Below are 18,042 nucleotides of genomic sequence, written 5' to 3'. Positions count from 1 at the left end.
TGTCTTGGCCCAGTGTGGATGATGCCTACTATGTCAGAACTGACAGATGTGTAGGAGAAGGCAGTAAATGATCTTGACAGAGAGTTTAGAGCTCTCTGTTGGATAGAGATACAACATTTTTGTTCCACGTTGGGTAGGAGCCCAGCAGGAACTTAATACTCTTATTAAGAAACAAGTGAGTTTCATTCTGATAATCCTATTGTTGACCCTAACAATGGCAGCGAATTTTCTCTATTGGTTTTAATTCTGACATTAATGGACTCATCAGAGACTTTACAGTAGAGTGGATTTCCTAGAATTTTTTAATTGTTTTAAAGTTAGGATGGGAAAAACTTTCCAGAACGAAGAAGAGATAAACATTTCTCTGTGAGAATGCCAAGAAAAAAGACTGTTTCCAGAATCTGATGTGATGACATTAGTTTCCAGATAGTTCAGCACTCTTGGATTTAAAACTTTTTCATATTATATGCAATTTCATTTGCAGTCCCTTATGACAAAGTACTTACAAGTTGTTCATATTAAGTATATGCTCTTTAGCAGATATAACAACTTCTGAAGCTGGTGAGCCAAGGGTAACAACTCAGGGAGCTCCTTCTTACATGCAAATGCCCGGTAGTACTGAGAATTTGATCACTATGAAAATTCAGATTTGCTGCAATGAGCTTATTTGCAACCATCTTGTTAGGCAGCCTTTTTGCTGATGTCTGTGACAGTTAAGGCAGTTCTGTACAGCTTCGATCCTGGATAGAACTCAAGAAATTCTAGACTGGCTCTAGTTCTCAAATACCAGTCTATGCACCATGGGCAGACATAAGGGAAAGGGGCTTAGCAGTAGAGCTACCTACTACCAAATTCCAGTGCTTAGATCTGTATTATTCTTTGTGCTGCACCTATCTGGAAACATATTCAAATTTGGCAGACAGAAGATGAAGCATTTCCAACTCTGAAGCAGGCACTTTCAACCAGAAACAAATATTGGTCAAAAATGAGACCCTAGGACATAAATAGATCAGAAAGCTGCTATGATTTTTGTAGTGGGGAGATTTATTTATTTTTTTTACTTATTACAAGAAGGTGTAATCTTTACAGCTGAATGTACGTTAATGGTTTTGCAACAACCATGGCAGCTAGTGCTGTAATTTAATACTTCAGTCACGTAAGTCTGAAGTTGATTACTAAAATCAAATGCTATTGAGTTATTTGGATTCATGTACATAAAGTTGTTTATACAAATATGCATTCTATTATAGCCTTAAGAGATACCAGGGCAGAAAATCTGTAGCTTGCAACACCCCTTACATCTGGGAGTTTTCATGCTGGAGGAAAAAGTCTTTCACTACTTCTCAAAACAAGAGAATACAAAATTCAAACCCCTGAAATGTTCCAAAAGAATTGAAAGGCAGAAATAACAGAGTTAATAGGTATACATTTATGTTACTACATAAAAATTATGTAAGATTCTTATAGGAATGACTTACATTAAATCATTACCCATTATGTGTTGGCTGATGCATTTGTGGAGGCAGGGATGGGGAAAGAGAGTAAGGCTGTGAAACTATAGCACAGAATTAAAAAGCAACTCTGTATTTGCAGTTATTTTGAGATCAGATAGAGTAGATGCCTCAGAACAGTTTAATTTTTTTGTGTGTGTGACATTTTTTGATGGCATACACTAATAGAAAGCAGTTATGAAAGTGTTTGAAAATCAAAGTGATTGCTGAGCTAGCCATAAACAGTTTTACTGTCAGAACAGTTTGAAGATATTTCAGTTGATGTAAGAATTAAACTCAAGAGTTGATTTACAGTCTAGCTCATAGTATTTATTTCATGAGACTTGAAATAAAGTACAAAGGCCAAAAGTTTATTTCTAGAGAATCTGATTTGTCATCTGAAGAAGGTCTGAAGTGGATGGAGGAAGTAAATAATCTGTATCCTCAGGTCAAAAAGGGGTCTTCCTCTTAGGTGTATGAGAGTAATTTGGCATCTCATACAACTACTGTTAGAACTCTGACCTACATATTTTCTGTCAGTGGGCCTAAGAGAACCATGTGGAGAAGTTCATAAGCAATCTGTGTTCCGCCAGCTGCCATGTGTGCTGTGTTAGAGAACTATTCTCATAAAGCTAAATGACAGTAGCTATAAAAACTTGGTAGCTTTGTATCAGGAAGACCACTGCATTTAACAGATAGAGGATTTGCTCTCCTTTGCTCTGGATAGTAACTTTCAACAACTGGGTTTTTCGGATGTGTATTTCTATGTTTTGGGGATGGGACAAACAAATAAAGTGTCCATTTCCCAAAAGAGTGCTTATCAAATCACAGGTTCCCAACTTTTGGCATAGATTGGAATTCTAATTTTTTGGCAAAAGGAATCCCTGTAAAAATGTCAACAAAATGATGTGTGTGTTGAATAAGTTGGTTATCTGACTATATGCACCTATTTCTCTCAAGGATGTATTGTGAGAAAAAGATTTTCTGTCATCTGTAGTTTCTCAGTAAAATTGTCAGAAAATTACATAAATTGGTTACAGATTACTCCAAAGTGATTGATACAAATGCTGCGGATTCCAATCAGTAAATGTCGAAACCTGGACCAATTGGAAATGAGCTAAACAAAGTTAATTACCAGCCTCATTAACTGGGGTGATTTGGGGAGGATTGTGTCCTTGGCAATGAAGTTTGTGAATAATTAGCATGATGAATGGACCTGATGGAAAACAGTGCTTTGACCACTTTGTATTGTATGTTGGCTATTGTGGTAGTAGCTGATGCCTCTTTTTGTGGTTTCAGATTGATCTGTGCACTAACAATCAAATGATTAATAGCTCTGTGTGAGGTATCTGACACTTTTATTTGATTCAAGACCATTAAATAAACACAGATAAGCAGCAGTTTTGAGGAAAATAAACCAGTACAAAGATGTTTTGCAGTGGAGTATATTGTTCAAAACAGTGGCAACACCTCACAGGAGGACCAGAGAAGCTTATTGAAGAGGAGTAGTATAGTTTTGGTTGACATGAAACACTAGCTGAAAACCTGGCATTTAGTTAAGGAATCTTACATGCTGACATAGGATGTTCTAGTTACATGGATAGCCATGGGGGGCTCTTTATTCCTCCAGCTGCTTCCTGAGCTCGTACTTTTGTACATGTTCAAAGCAAAGGAACCTAACCTTGTACCCTTGTGATTTGGGGATAAAGCTTGATGTGCTGTAATAGGAAATCCAGTTTTGATGGTCTGTCTGTAGAGCCTGATAGAGTGTCTGTCAGTTATCTGAGGATCTTGTGTCTTTCGTCTGAATGACAGCCCATTATTCATCCTTTCTGCTAGGTTCATTGGCACAGGAAAACACTGACACTGCATGCACGTCCTGGAGCAAAAGCAACAAGAAAGAATGTAGAAATGTAGACAGAGTGGTAGATCTGAGTATTGTTCCACCATGCAATTATGTTACTCCCTTCCCCTGCACAGCCCATTTCCCCCCCCCCCCCCCCCCCCAAAAAAAAACCCCAAAAAAACCCAAAAAACCAAAAACAAACAAAAACAAAAAAAACAAAAAAACAGAAGAGTCTTAAATGTAATTCATTGGCCAAAATGATACTCATCCTCCTCCAGACCATCTGCAACATCTCAGATTCAGGCTGCTTTGAGTAACAAAACCTGAATTGACTATCTCATCCAGTACTTGTTTTAACCCTTGTAAATTGTGACAAATTATCTTACCTCTGCAGGTTAAAATGATAAAAAGCTTAAAAACTGGATTTTAAGGTAGGAAAGGAAGAGAAAAAGTACTATGCTGGAGTTTCAGTTGGTTGAATAGAATAGTAAATGCACTGTAGTTGTGAATGTTTTTGTGAGAATTTTGTTTTTCAGCACATGTTTTTAATTTACTTCTGACTTCTAGATATGAACTAGGGGACACTAAGTAGCTAACATGAGCCAAGCATTAATCAACAGAGATGTTTTTTATACTGGTATTGGAACTGATCACTGATGATAACTTGGAATGAATTGTTGGTTTCCCAGTATTAAGAGTTTAAATGTACTGTAGTATCTTTCCATAGGCCATGATTGACTTTAAAATTTGTAACACTTTTATTACTATAGCATTAAAGATTCTGAAGAAAAAAGACAATGACACAAGGACACCGTAGCTAATATATTAAGTAGAGCTATTCATGGAAATTTGTAAAAGGCATGTGTATGGGAAATTGGTAATCACAGCCTGAACCTCTGATTAATCGACTGAGGCAAGTGTTGGGTCAGCTGTGGGAGCACAGGTGAGAGTAATTTAGCTGTGCTCCCAGAAGGGGTGGAGCTTGATGCCACCTCCTCTAGACCTCATTTAAGGGCTGACCACCACTAAGGCCGCATCTCTTGGAGACTGCTCCTCAGTGGAGATTGCCTCAGCATTTCCTGGTGAAGGCATCCATATTGGTGAGTCTTTCCTTATAAATAACCTTTTGAATATCTGTTATCATCTTTGTTACCATCTTTGTATCCTTTTACCTTACAGCATGCTACTAAATAAGAGTTCTGTATCTTTGAAAACAATCAAATTGCATGAATTAAACCCAAAGATACAGTAACATTTAGTAAAAATTTTGAACATTTTTGAATGAGGCTGATGGAGATTCTAGGGATAGTCCAAGGAGTGCTATACTTGTAAAACTATGTATGCCATTTATGTACCAAATTGATTCTGATGTGGCAATGAAAGGCATTGCACACAGCAGCTGAAGCACAATCTGGAAGACAGAGACAAAGGTTCTGTAGTTCTTTACAAAGTATGTTATAGTGGAAATGCTAAGTCATGGCCTGAAATAGTGATGGAACACTGGGAAGACAGGGCCAACATAGGGGAGCTCTGGATCCACCCCTTCCCAGATCTCATTTAAGTGTTGCCAATGGAGGTGAGGGTATCTTGCTGGAGATCCCTGCCTACCAGAGGCCTTCCAAAGGTAAGTAGTTTTTCTCTTTGTTTCTGTGTTCATAACTGCTGCGTTTGGGCTTCTTGTTTACTGCAACTTAGTATTTTGTCTCCCTGCTATTATCACTGCACTTTCCATCACATTATAACATTACATATGACTTAATCTTTGGTACCAAATACATGTAATAGTAAATTATATTTTATATTATAATTGATATAAATTATATAAACAGATACTGTAGGCATGGCAGGTTTTCAGTTGTAGGTGCTATGGCTACATATAAAACACCCACTTCAAGGTATTCTTACCAATGGAAGAGTTGGATCCTGATGGCCAGTTCTCTATCTCTTTGTTTTAGAAGATTTTTTTGTACTCCAGGGATTTTGGTGCTAACCATTGATCATTGTTTTATTCAGCAGGTTTAATGCTTTGTTTCTTCACATGAAAATTTGATTTTTTCTTCAGGAGCTCTGTATTAATTGCTGAACTAAGCATTATTTCAGATGTTCAAGATAAAGAACTAGTATTTATGGATAAGCTGCATTTGACACCGCAAGACAGTGTAGGGCAGTGGCACCACACAGAAGTATTTATGTGGAGAAGTGAAACAACTGCTTTCTCCCCAGTGTTTGTACCGTTGGTAGAAGCTTACACTTCTGTTTCTTTCTTGCTCTCAGGTGCTATTATTTTTGTCTAGTTATTTCTCATTTAATATGGACATTGTTGGCACAGACCTTGTGTTTACTGGTTATAGTCAGATCAGTAGCCACAGGTTTTGGCATTAATGGTATACTCCATCATTTCAATCTGAAGGAGCTCTCACAGGATTATATGTACAAGCAGCAAACTGATAAACTAGAAAATGCCAACCCAGGCTTTCACTTCTGTTTGAGACTGAGTTACCACACTGACATGCAATATGGAAATATCGGCTAGATGTGTAGAAGCATCCAAGTAGAGAAAATGAAAGACTATTTTAATATTCATATCTCCCATCCCACACTCTTTCAGAATATTGGGTAAAGAGCCAAAGTGTTGGAGATGTAATCTTTACAGTAGCCAAGGTACAGACCTTCACATTTAGCAGAAGTACATTACAGTCCAAAATTTGGACCTGTGGGGAAATGGTTCTTTGCACATATTTGTTAGAGTGCACAGTATATGTAATAATAAGGAAAAAAAAAGCCAGAATTGAAAACTTAAGGACATGGGGCATCAGATATATATGACAAAATGAAATAGCCATCTTTAGTGGATGATTATATTTTCTGTACATCTCATGTAGGTATGCAGTACAGTTTATTTTGTGTCTGTCCAGGTATTGGCTTCTCTTATGGACCAGTTTGCATAGTCACCACTCCAATTTTTTTTTTTTCCAGTGGCTTTGTGCATTTTGAATTTTTACATATAGTGGCAGAGTTTTAGTGTTTATTTTTTTTCTACAAGTGCACAGTCCTTTTTGGCAGATGACATTTATGGACTTAAATACGAATCATTGTGTAGCCTTATAAGCAAAAATTGCTTATTTTGTAACAATAAAAGGCAAATGTTCAACATTCTTGAAGGTTAGGCTCTTCCAAAGCTACTTTTAGTCACCTACTACTTCACTTACAGAGTCAGCATCTACATTCAATGAATAATTTAGGTTTTCCCCAGCTTGCTTCTTGAGAAAATGATATAACGTAATACATAGTTCAGAGTGAATGCTAGATGCCTCTGTTTTTCTCTTCAAATGTTATGCTTTCTTTCTTTCTAACAGTGTATGTTTTATACTGAAGTAAAAAATCAGGAATGTAAATTTGACTATGTGCTGCATATAGAATAGCAACGTAACACTTGCTAATTTCTCCCATGTTGGGAGGTTTTTGTATAGATTCCCACTACTCTCAAGTTGCAAGTCATTTGCATCACAAATAATAGATTGAAACTACATTAAGCAATAGTTACTTAGAATAGACACCCTGCAAAATCTCATGGTGCAAATAAAATTAATTAGTTCTTGTCACCACTGTGCTCTACAGTATCAAGACAGAGTAGAAGATTGGACTGCAAGGGGCGATGTTTCCTTCGGAAGAAAAGCATCCTAGTCCTTGGACCAGAAACAATGCTTTCTGTATTGATAAGATTTAATTCAGATATCTAGGTTCTGGAAGTTCTTTAATTTAATATGAGACATTGTAATTCGCTTCTGACAAAATAACCGTAGTATGGTAATTACACAGATGAATGAAAAGGAAGTAACTTTCTCTGTAATTGAGTCAGTATAGTCTTTATCAATTTCCATGCTTCTTATCTGTCTGATTTTTTTTTTTTTTTTTTTTAAAGATGTAAAAGAGCGAATCACAGTTTTCAGGATGGGACCTTGAGTTATGCGTATTTTAATGTATGGATCTAGCATTTTAAATTCTTCCCTGTGGTCTCATCTCTGTGCAAATACATTCAGAGAAAGAAGGAGTTTGCTCCTGTAGGTTTTTGTTTTTATGCTTACAATAAATGTACGATATGACAGAGAAGCTTTAAACAAACCAATGTGCAAATATTTTCTGGCAGAATATTTTTCATATGCAGTTACATGCCAGTTCCTTTTGAAAAGATGACTGTAATGTGATTGTGTTAATTTTCTGCATCAGTTATTTCTGAGACTGTTTAATGGATAGTACGTGTAGCAGTTGAGAGGTGTATATGTAAAGTAGAATGTTCTTCCTTCACTAAAAGAGAAACACCATCATTCGTATTTAATGAATGACTGCCTTGTTTCTTTTTCAAAGCAGGAACTTTCTGTTGAGTATTTAAGAAAGCTTGTCCTTTTAGTCACTGCCTGACATGTTCATTTGGAGTCAAGCTGATCTTCTTGTTTTAGGCTTATTGCCTAGCCCTTTTTATCTGCATTGTGTCATAATTCTGGTTTACTCAGGCCTGTCTAGATAGCATTTGGATAAATGAATGATGTGTGCAGCTCTTAAGGTGTGCCTGAGAGTAAGTACTGCTCCCTTTTCTACCTAGTGGATCAGTCATGACTGGGGGACTGCTGGTCTCTCTGAACTGCTGTGTTCCCCTACATTGAGGCCACTGGCAAGTCTTGTCACCCAAACCTCATTTATTTGTGAAGAATGGTTTCGGCTTACAACAAAGAAATAAATAACAACTTAAAAAAATAAAATCAAGCAAGGCAATTTTGAAAACAATTCTTTGTTGTAAATGAAGAAATCTGGTTGATAAATAGTGAGTAGTGCAACCAAAAATTAAACGAGTTTGAGTCAAGAATAGCATTCACAGTCTCAGACACTCCATAGCCTGAAAATACCCTGATAAATTTGTAATGAAGTGTTTATTAAATGTCTGATGTTTCTTCCTAATTAAATATTACTGCTTCATTGTTTGATTAGATCTCAGATCTGTTTTTGACAAAATGTAAATGCTGCTAATTAGTTAATAATACTGTCAGTTATTAATGAGTTAGTTAGAAAGCAGAGAAAGAAATTAGCAACAATACAATAGTTAACATTTGCTGTGCAAAATAAAAAATATTCAGTTTGGGTTGGAATCTCCTTTTAAGCTGTTCTTACATTTTCAAAAACAACCATTTTTCCATTCTCCAGTTTTGTACAATTTTAAAAAAAAATCTGTGTTGAAACATAGAAAATATCCCATATTAATAATAGAATTCATTGTACATTAAAGGAAAAATGTTCTAATGAAAAACCATCTATTTGCTTTGAAGCAGTGATCAAACATGCTAGAAATGGGTGGTAATAAACAGTGAAAGCTTATCACTTCATCACTTCATGAAAGAATTAATTTATTTTAGCAATTAGTCATCTCAGGGGGCAGCTGTAACTCATTTCTTAAGATATTTTTATTTAAATATAAATTGGTTAGAGAATGATAAGATATTTTGTCTGTGCACTCATATATTCCTCATCCATAGGCAATACACAGAACAAATGTAGTTGGTTTTTTTTTTCTCTTAAATTGTTTAGGAATTGGCTGTGGTTTTTGGCACCAGAATGTACAATTTCTGGTCTAGATTGTTTTAAAACTGTTGTGGGCTGACAATGGCCAGCAGTTAGCCATACGTGTGCTTGCTTATGCAATCCTCCTAGTCAGAAGAATGGTGAGAGATAACAGAACAAAAGCAAGAAATCTTGTGCGTTGAAATAAAAACAATTTAATAAGTGCAGGAAAGAGGGGAAAAAAACACAAATGATGCAAAGGCATCACTGCTTCCCACAAGCAGACCAATTCCAAGACAGTCTCCAAGCAACAGCCACCTTGGAAATCGAACCCCTCTACTCCTCTGCACAAGGTAGAGAAAGGTATGTGAAATGTGTTGCTAGCCTTTGAAATGGTTGCAAACTATTAGAACTAGTTGATTTCAATCAGCATTATATCTGGTCATGGATATGTTATGTATTAATCGAAGATCAAAAGTCAATGCTTGATCCTTTTGTACAAGTAGCAATAGCATTTGATTTCTTAATAGAAGATTTTACATACGTGACAAGAGTAAATGTAGCTTGTTGGTAAATAGATGACAATTGGAAAAAAAAATCCTTTAAGACAGATTATTCTATAGTTTTTAAAAGATTCTTACAACTTCCTAAGAAGAATTTGGTACTCGTCACTAGCTGAATTTAAAAGAACTGTGTTGCAAGGTTTTATGGTAGTTGCTTTACTGTAACACATAATGTTTGTTTGTTTTTAAAAAATTCATTATGAGTGGCTGAGTATCTCTTGGGTTTAGATGTAAATTAATGAAAAATCATTTATTTTCATATCGTTTTCCAGAAAGGGGCAAGAGACAGCTTTTACTAGGCCTGCAAGGCAACATACTAAGGGAGTGCTCATTATAGCTGCTTGTATGCTACAAAACCAGTTGTATATTTTCCAAGTTAAAAGTATAAAGTTAACTGCCATTTCTGATATTAATCTTTTTTCTTTATCTTGCACATTACATTACAGTATAAATGCATTTTTGCTACTTAAACTCTGATGTGTCAGATTCTATAAATGTGGTCCTTTTTTAACTTCTAAGGTCTTAAAGTATCAAGTATATCACCCCACTCAAAATTGCTTGCCCTACCTCCAGCAAAAATCCAGACAGCAGGTGACCCTCTTGGCTGAGTATTGATACTGCTCACTCTTCTGCTCACTGTAGAAATGGCATGAATGAGGACAGTTGGTCTAAGTAGGAAGGGGTACCTAGGGGTCAAGCCTTGCCCCTGACTGCGTCAATTCTATATTGTATAGAGTTACATGGTAGTAAATTTTAAAATGAATAGAATTATTGTTGTATGAAAAGTAAATTAATGTTCTGTTAATTTAGAGATAAGTCAAGTAAAGCATTATTTACCTCACTTCTGATTCCTGTTTATCCACAGAAAAATCAGCTAAATCTCCAGGCCTACTGTCATCTCAAATAAGGGAAAAGCAGAACTTGTATTTTTTTTCCTACACAAGACTTTTTCTCTGAGAAAGCAATTTGAATTTTGTTCAATTTTGAGTTCTGAGTTATGATGGCAATTTTTCAAGTTGAAGTCTTGGCTTTGACGCCAAGATTTTGCTTTACGTACCCTGAAAGAACTAAAATTTTGGCTTGATTTATGAAATCTCAAAATTGTATGAATCTGACTTAGGACTGTGAGTCACTTTTTTTCCCCTTGTATTCCAAGTAATGAATAACTTCTTCTGAAGGTCTTGTGTACTGGTATTATAGATAGCATTTAAGGATCAAAAGGCATTCATGCTGCATAAGAGAGCTGTAAGACCTTTCAAACAGTGGTGGAGCCTGGTTTCTTTATTGATACTGGATCAAACACAAGAACTCTGTTCAATCTTACAGCAAGCATTTCTGTACTGGCAGTCAGGTTTCCTCTTTTTTTTTTTTAATTTTAACCATGCATTTTGGTTATTGTTAAAGTAGTTAACAAATGAGGTTAAGAATCAGGCTAAAAACTGGGCAATTTGAGGGGAGGAAGGTGTATAGAGACTAGTGATGCAGTTTGCTCATGTGGACTAAATCGCAGAAGCTAAATACTAAGTGGAGTGCCAGGATCCTTGAAATAAACATTGCCTGAAAAGGGTCAAAATTGGTGGATGGTGTCATGTTTCAAGCAAGAAGAGGACCTTCATTTGTGAATGTTAGCTATCTGAAGGCAAACTTCTGCTTCTCAGAGGAAACTATGTTATATAAATATCATGAAAGTGTGACCCAATGAATTAGAAGTATTTAATCACGTGAGGTAGCTTTGCATTCTGCAAAAGGGCTCCATCTACTTTCCTTTTTTCAAGTAAATTTCCCAGATAAAGTATTCCCAGGGGACTCATCCTTTCAAAGAGTAGTCTGCCACTACATAACTTAAAATTTCAAGCCTTCAGGTACTTATTTAGAGCATATATACATATATATATACATAAAACAATGCAGATTTCATCTTCGTCTCTTCATTTTAAGTTTTTCCTCTTCATGGAATTTGAATAAGAAGCTGTCATCTTCTAGAACAATTACGTGCATTGTTTTATATTTGTCTTTTACTTCATAAAATCTGAGACAACATAAATAGGGTGACTAGAAGTAGCGTGTTCATATTTTTTTATTCCTTTTTAATGTCTTAAAGGGTTATGATAGAATGAAAGTCTACACAAAGAAAAATATTTGAGAGAATGTTTTAACATTTGAATTTGGTTCAACGGATAAGTTCCCACACAATTTACCACAGTTTTTAATGAATGTAGAAGCTTCCCACTCTTATAAAGTGTTACATTAATTAAGGGGTCTGTTGGACAACTAATTTCCTCCATAAAAGCTGCTAGGAGGTGATGGGTTCTCATGAGTGTGAGAGTGGTATGATGTGAAGCATGCTAATATTTCTAACTAGAGACAAAGACTATTACTTACTTACAATAATGTGAGCTTGACTGTTTAGTATACTTGTATAAATTGTCTTCCCACCTTTCAGGTGTTGGGAAAGAAATACAAGATTTCCATGACACAAAAGTTGTACCCATATCTATTATCACTTGAAGTGTTTGTGGAAAATGTCAACTCTGTTGACAACCATGCAATCAAAACAAATAATGCTAAGAGCATGAGGCATTTTCTCAAAATCAGTATCTGTGAATATCAGTTACCATGCAAAGTAGTATAACAAAGCCAACAAGCATTTAAGCAACTAATGTTTGTTTCTCAAGATGTATTAAGCACATGGGCAGGCAGAAGACTGGCTGCAAATACTTAAAACAGCATGTGCTATGAAATACAAAGTAAGTTTATCTACTTGCCTAGTGAAAAAAAAAAAAAAGCTGTAATTTATGCCATGACTGTAATACCTGCAAAATTGGTTCTACATGGTCTTTTTCAAGACAAAAAATGGTGAATACTTCAGCCAAAGGCTCTCCCTCTTGCTGTAATGCTATTGATAGTATTTTTTATTTTGTCCATGTAGTTTCAAAAGTTCAATTTTGATTCTCCAAGATGGAGCTTCACATTGTGTAGGATGTAATCAAACAGAAAGTGTAGCATTGTTAAGAAGCCTTTCCTTCAAGGAAAACTTAATTACTGTGTCTCAGAGCAGTGAGGTGGTAGATCTGGAACCTTACTGCTCAGCTCTGAGGAAGAGTTCTTCTTAATCACACTGAATTCATGATACATCTTTGTGAGCATCCTGCATTGACTTGTATTGCACAATTAGGCCTCTGTATGATGTTAGATGTAGTTACATATTTTGAAACAGATTTTTTTCTTATTGGATTGCGTTGGGCTATGTAATGCTCAACACAAACTAAATACAAACTACAATATAAACACCATATGAAAGTTAGTTCCTGAGATCTAAAGCAATGGCTTCTCTTTCTAGAGAAAATGGAGCTACCACAAACTTGCAGAGTGACCAAAGCTCATTGAAACTATGTATGTATAAATGCAGTTACTGTAAGATCCTTCTGCAGAATTTCTTTTGTTAAGCTTTTGCTTTCTACTGAGAGACAAATGACTGTGATGCCTGAACTAGATCTTTAGGTACTGCCACATTTAAAAAATAAACAACAACAACAAAACAGAAAAGCAACAGAGAGAAAATATAGAGAAGTTTGGTTGCAGTGACAGTTCTTTGAATTAAAACACACGTGTGCTGGTTCATTTTGAATTAACTTGAGAAATAAGAATTTGTTTCCAAGAAGCTTGCATAAATTATGTATCTACATCTTTTGAATCCTGACTGATTGCTATTAGTTCCTAAAATGTATCTTTTAATGACTTTCTGAAGTATCATTAGTGCATTAAGAAAAACTGTAGAACTTAAGACTGGGTAATCTTTGGATCCCATTAAAAACCACATCTTCTTGCTTGAGCCCTTGTTCCTAGAAAATGTAAAAGTTAGAGTTCTTCCTACAAACCTGCAAAACAGGAAATAGCTTTGCTGTTATATCACCCTTTCTGTCACCTGTTGTTCACAATACTTGCTTGGCCATTTATCTCAACAGGTCTTTGGGATACAGAGTTCATATCAGGTCACCTGCCAAAAAATTTTCCCATGACAAGTAAGTAAAAATCTCAGTTGATTCAAACAGTTTCATTACTTGGGGAGGAGGAGAAGGCTAGAAGAGCATGTTTAACCAAAAGTAATAAAATACATTTCTTTGTAACTTCTAATTATTTTTTGAATAAAGTGGAAAGTACATGAGGGTAAACACGGTGAGGGTAAACTTGTGCTCTCTTCACAAATTACTAAACCATAATAATATTTCCAAGAATATCAAGAATATTGTCTCAGTCACAGTAAAAAGGTTCTGATGATGAAGCTAAAGAATCAGACACTGAAACATCTGATTGAGGAGAGTATGTTTAGGCTTCAGAAACTTGAACAAAGCTGGATTCAAGTTTCTGACAAACTCAGCATCCTATCTGTGGCCTTCAGTAAAATTCAGAAAAATTGGCAGCCATCCTCTCACAGTCTTAATTTCATTGAACAGTGCCTGCTGTTGTCTTTAACCACCATAGTCTCCCAGTTTTTATAAATACTAAAAATTCCTTTGGAAGACTAAAACATAGCACCTGTCCCATCCTTTCCAAATATAACCTTTGCCTGCCCCTCAAGCTCTTATTACTTTCGCCGCTGCCAGAAGATAGAATCATAGAATGCCTTAGGTTGGAAGGGACCTTAAAGGTTATTGAGCTCCAGCCCCCTGCTGTAGGCAAGGTTGCCATGGCGCATCAAGTGCCATAGAACAACCTCTATCTGCTGATAACATCTTCTGTTTTCCATGTGAACTTGTGAAGAGAAAGCAGTGTGAGAATCTGTGAACTGAATTCAACTGAACATGTGTTTTTTCTTCTGTTGTTATTACAAGCTGTACAAATTTGCAAAGCTGGATACTACTGATTACTGGGGTTTTTTTTGTTTGTTTGTTTTTTCTTCCAAAGGCTTTTGACTTATTTTGTTGGACTGTTGTCATGTATTGAAATAATATGAATTAATAGTGGCTAACTGTGGATTAAGCAGAACACATACTGTTTGGTTTTTTTTGCTAAAACTTTGATATGCTGTTCACATTAACCAAAAGGGAAGCATGTTAAATAATTCAAGTTACATGAAATGTCTCAGTCTAGAAAATTTACAGTTTAGGGCAACAAAAAGTATGGAGGCGCACGAAGTTCCAGCAGCACAGCCTAACCAAGCAACTTTTAATATCTACTCCAACACAACTGGCTGTAAATGTGAGTCGGCATTTAACTAGGTAAAGCATTTTAGTCCTGCTTATCCCTGTGAGCAAAGCATGATATATGAATGTCTTTCTGTGGGTATTTGAAGCCACAGTTGTCATCTTTATGCTTTGAGGAATAGTGATTCGTTCTGTGAAAATGAAAAACACGTTTCTTTTGTCTTAATATCCAGCTTACCTGAGGCTTTTGCCTTGATTTGCAAGGTAAGATCATTGTGTTTGTTCTTTAGTATGTGCACATTCAGCCTCCTAGATTTACTTACATGAGTGACATTACTGCAATCAGGCAACAAGTGTGGGTCAGGCTGACTTTTCAGATAAGTTGTTATTTTTTTGTGTGTGTTGTGTTTTGAAAATGATTGTCTCCCACAGACGGTGAGTGAGTCTTGTGTGGTATAGGAGGAAAACTGATCTTTAGACATTAATAGTAACTGGAGATAGAATTCAATGAAGAAACACATCTGAGCACATTTAAATAGGTTATGGACTGAACTTTCTTTTTTGTATCCTGCAAATTCAGCAGGGTTTTTCTTTTAATGTAGACTTGTGTTGTTAGGCTTGACTAAATCTTCATCAGCAAGTAAAGGTGACATAAATTTTTAATTAAGTGAAACTTCAATTAATTACTTTTAATCCACTTCTTGTGCTTGGAAAAGAGCCAGTGCAGTTTGTATGCATGTACACATGTGCAAGTTCACATTCATACATACTCCCAGAATTATGCTATCTACCTCAATCTTCATTTATGTAAGCAGTTGTATATTCAGTCATCAATGATTAATTCACTATCTTAATAATTATATTTAAATGGTTTTCATAGTGTGAAATAAGAAGTGATTCCTGTTATCTCTCAAATTTAGAGATGTTAGTAAGCCACAACATGAATTCTGGATGGTAGTTTTCAAGCTTTGGTCATTACTTTCTTAAAAAGAAGAATGAGGCATGAGAGAACATATTACAGAGTTACGTCATCAACGAGGTATGTTGAGACTGATGATTTTACTGATGCTAGGAAGAAAGACCCCTGTTAATTAAGAACAACAAACTGTTGTAATTAATTGTAATTAAGAACCTATCAATTATAAGTTCAGTATCAAAATGAAAAGCAGCATAGAAGACCAGTTTATTCATATATCTATGCCAGCATGCTGACTAGGAAAGAAAATCTGAAAAGATGACACACTGGAAATAAAATAGGCCATTTGATAATGGCCCATTGCCAGTACAGCTAGAATATCCACTTCATGGGATATTTGAGCATCTTTAACTCATGTGGAAATGTGGAAACTAGAAAGCAACCAAGTGAACAAGATCAGAAGTACTTTGCCCATCTGTGCACAGTACAGCAGTTCTAATTCAAATAAAGTTCACTGGGCCAGACTTAGACACTGGAATCAGTCTTCCATGCCTGAATGAATGGGAAGCTGGAGCATCCCAATAGAGAGTTAATTCTGTCAATGTGAGCGCTTGAGAGAACAATGCAGTTGCAGCAATTGCAGATGGAATTTGGGTATGCATTTGTTTAGCATCTCTAGCATAATGCCAGCCTATAAAGAGATATGAAGGTTCCTGTACAGCCATTAATTTATTGTTTCAAGAGGGGAAAAAAAAACCTATTGATGAGATTTGAGTAGGATGTGGTTGTAAAACACATTTTTATAGTGATGGAAAATGCCTGTACTGATTTAATAATAAGAATGAAGTTTATATTGCTGCTATGGTAGGTTGCTGTTAAGCAGCTGGCGAACATATACAACAGGCCATATCCTTGATACTTAGAGGAACAAAATACGAAGCTTGGAAGCCACTTAAAGAATAGCACAAGAAATGAGACAACCTTGTTTTTGTTCTAAATACTGTTTGGATGGCACGGGGTGGATTCGGATTATTATCACCAGAGTCTGAAACACTAATTAAGAGAAGCACAAGGAACAAACAGAAGAACTTTTTGTGTTGAATTGCTATTTAAAAACTGAGAGAAGAGAAAAACTTGATATGTGTGTACGTACTATTCTTGGGGAGCATAACAGGTAAAAATAAGATGCCAAGATAAATATGGTCCTGCTTTTTGGATGATTAAGAACTCCTCATACAGGGACACAGGTATCAGAATTGGGGATGAAGATGCAGTGTTGCAGGTCCTGTGAAATTGTAACAGATTTTTTTTTTTAGTGTCCACATGTTGTCATTTGAGAAGAAGGGAACACCACCACAGGGCAATACTGTGAATCCAGGATGCTTCCTGGATAGCTTCTCTGGTCCTTTTTTAAAAACGTAGCAATTCTTTGTATGAATAAGAACTTAAGCATATTTTAATTATAGTATCACAGAGTTTTTAACTGCTTATGAATGTGCCTTTGTCTCTTATAGCTTCTAAATCCCACATTCCTCTATGCATGGAAGCTAATTTTGCAACTAGAGAAGCTGCAGATAGAAGACTTATCATGATTTCCTGTCCAGGGATACTACTGATAATTAATTACTCCATTTATACAAAGAACACTGTAGTATTGAGCAAACAGTACATTTCAATCCATTGTGTTCTTTTCTATTCCTATGATGTCCCTTTTCTGATACACTTTGACTCTCTAAGGTACTGAACACTATGTAGAAGGCAAACGTGCATATTGCCATAACTTAGTATGGCAAACTAAACATGACACAGATTTGATATTAGCACAACAAAGTAACTCACTTCTTTTCATAACAGAACTTGTGATTTAGTACACAGCAAATATTTCCTGTACAAGATATCCCTTAGTCCTCGGTTTGAAATGCTTTCATTTACAACAGATCAAGGTGTTTGGCTTTCAGCAGACACTTGCAGAGTGAAGAAAAACAATGTCTGCATTCTACAAAGTTAACAAAACCTGATGCTACTAACAGCTTAATATATCAGTAGTCTATGGAACAGCATATTGCTACTCTGTGTTGCTTTAAGATGAAGGAATGAGGGAAAGGAATATGTTTGTCTTAGGATGAAATGGCAAAAATGCATAACTGGAAACAAAATGCAGAGGGTTAACTCAAGAAAAGGATACTAAACACGTACTTTGCGTTGGAAATACTTTGAGTAGTTATCTCCCCATTCCAAGGAAAATGGTGAGCACACCCATCAATCATTGACAGGCGTAACGTTATGGTATTGGTTACATATATGGAGAGACCACTTGCATGATTTGTCCAGCTGTCTTGTTGATGGCAAATACATTCAAGGTGAGAAAGTTAAGGCACTTCTTTTTAACTTGGTTAGTTCAGACAATGGAAAATATGAATTTCTGTTGCTGAATGTAAAGTAGGAAACATAACTTGAATTCTCCTAACTTGGTTGAGCTTTTTACACAGAGGAGAGAAAACAACAAGGAAAATAACATCTGTCGTTTCTCTAT

The sequence above is a fragment of the Coturnix japonica genome, chromosome 4 (assembly GCF_054131305.1).
Source record: "Coturnix japonica strain WE chromosome 4, WE-NBRP24, whole genome shotgun sequence".
Classification (NCBI taxonomy): domain Eukaryota; kingdom Metazoa; phylum Chordata; class Aves; order Galliformes; family Phasianidae; genus Coturnix; species Coturnix japonica.
Note: the sequence above shows the minus strand (reverse complement) of the source record.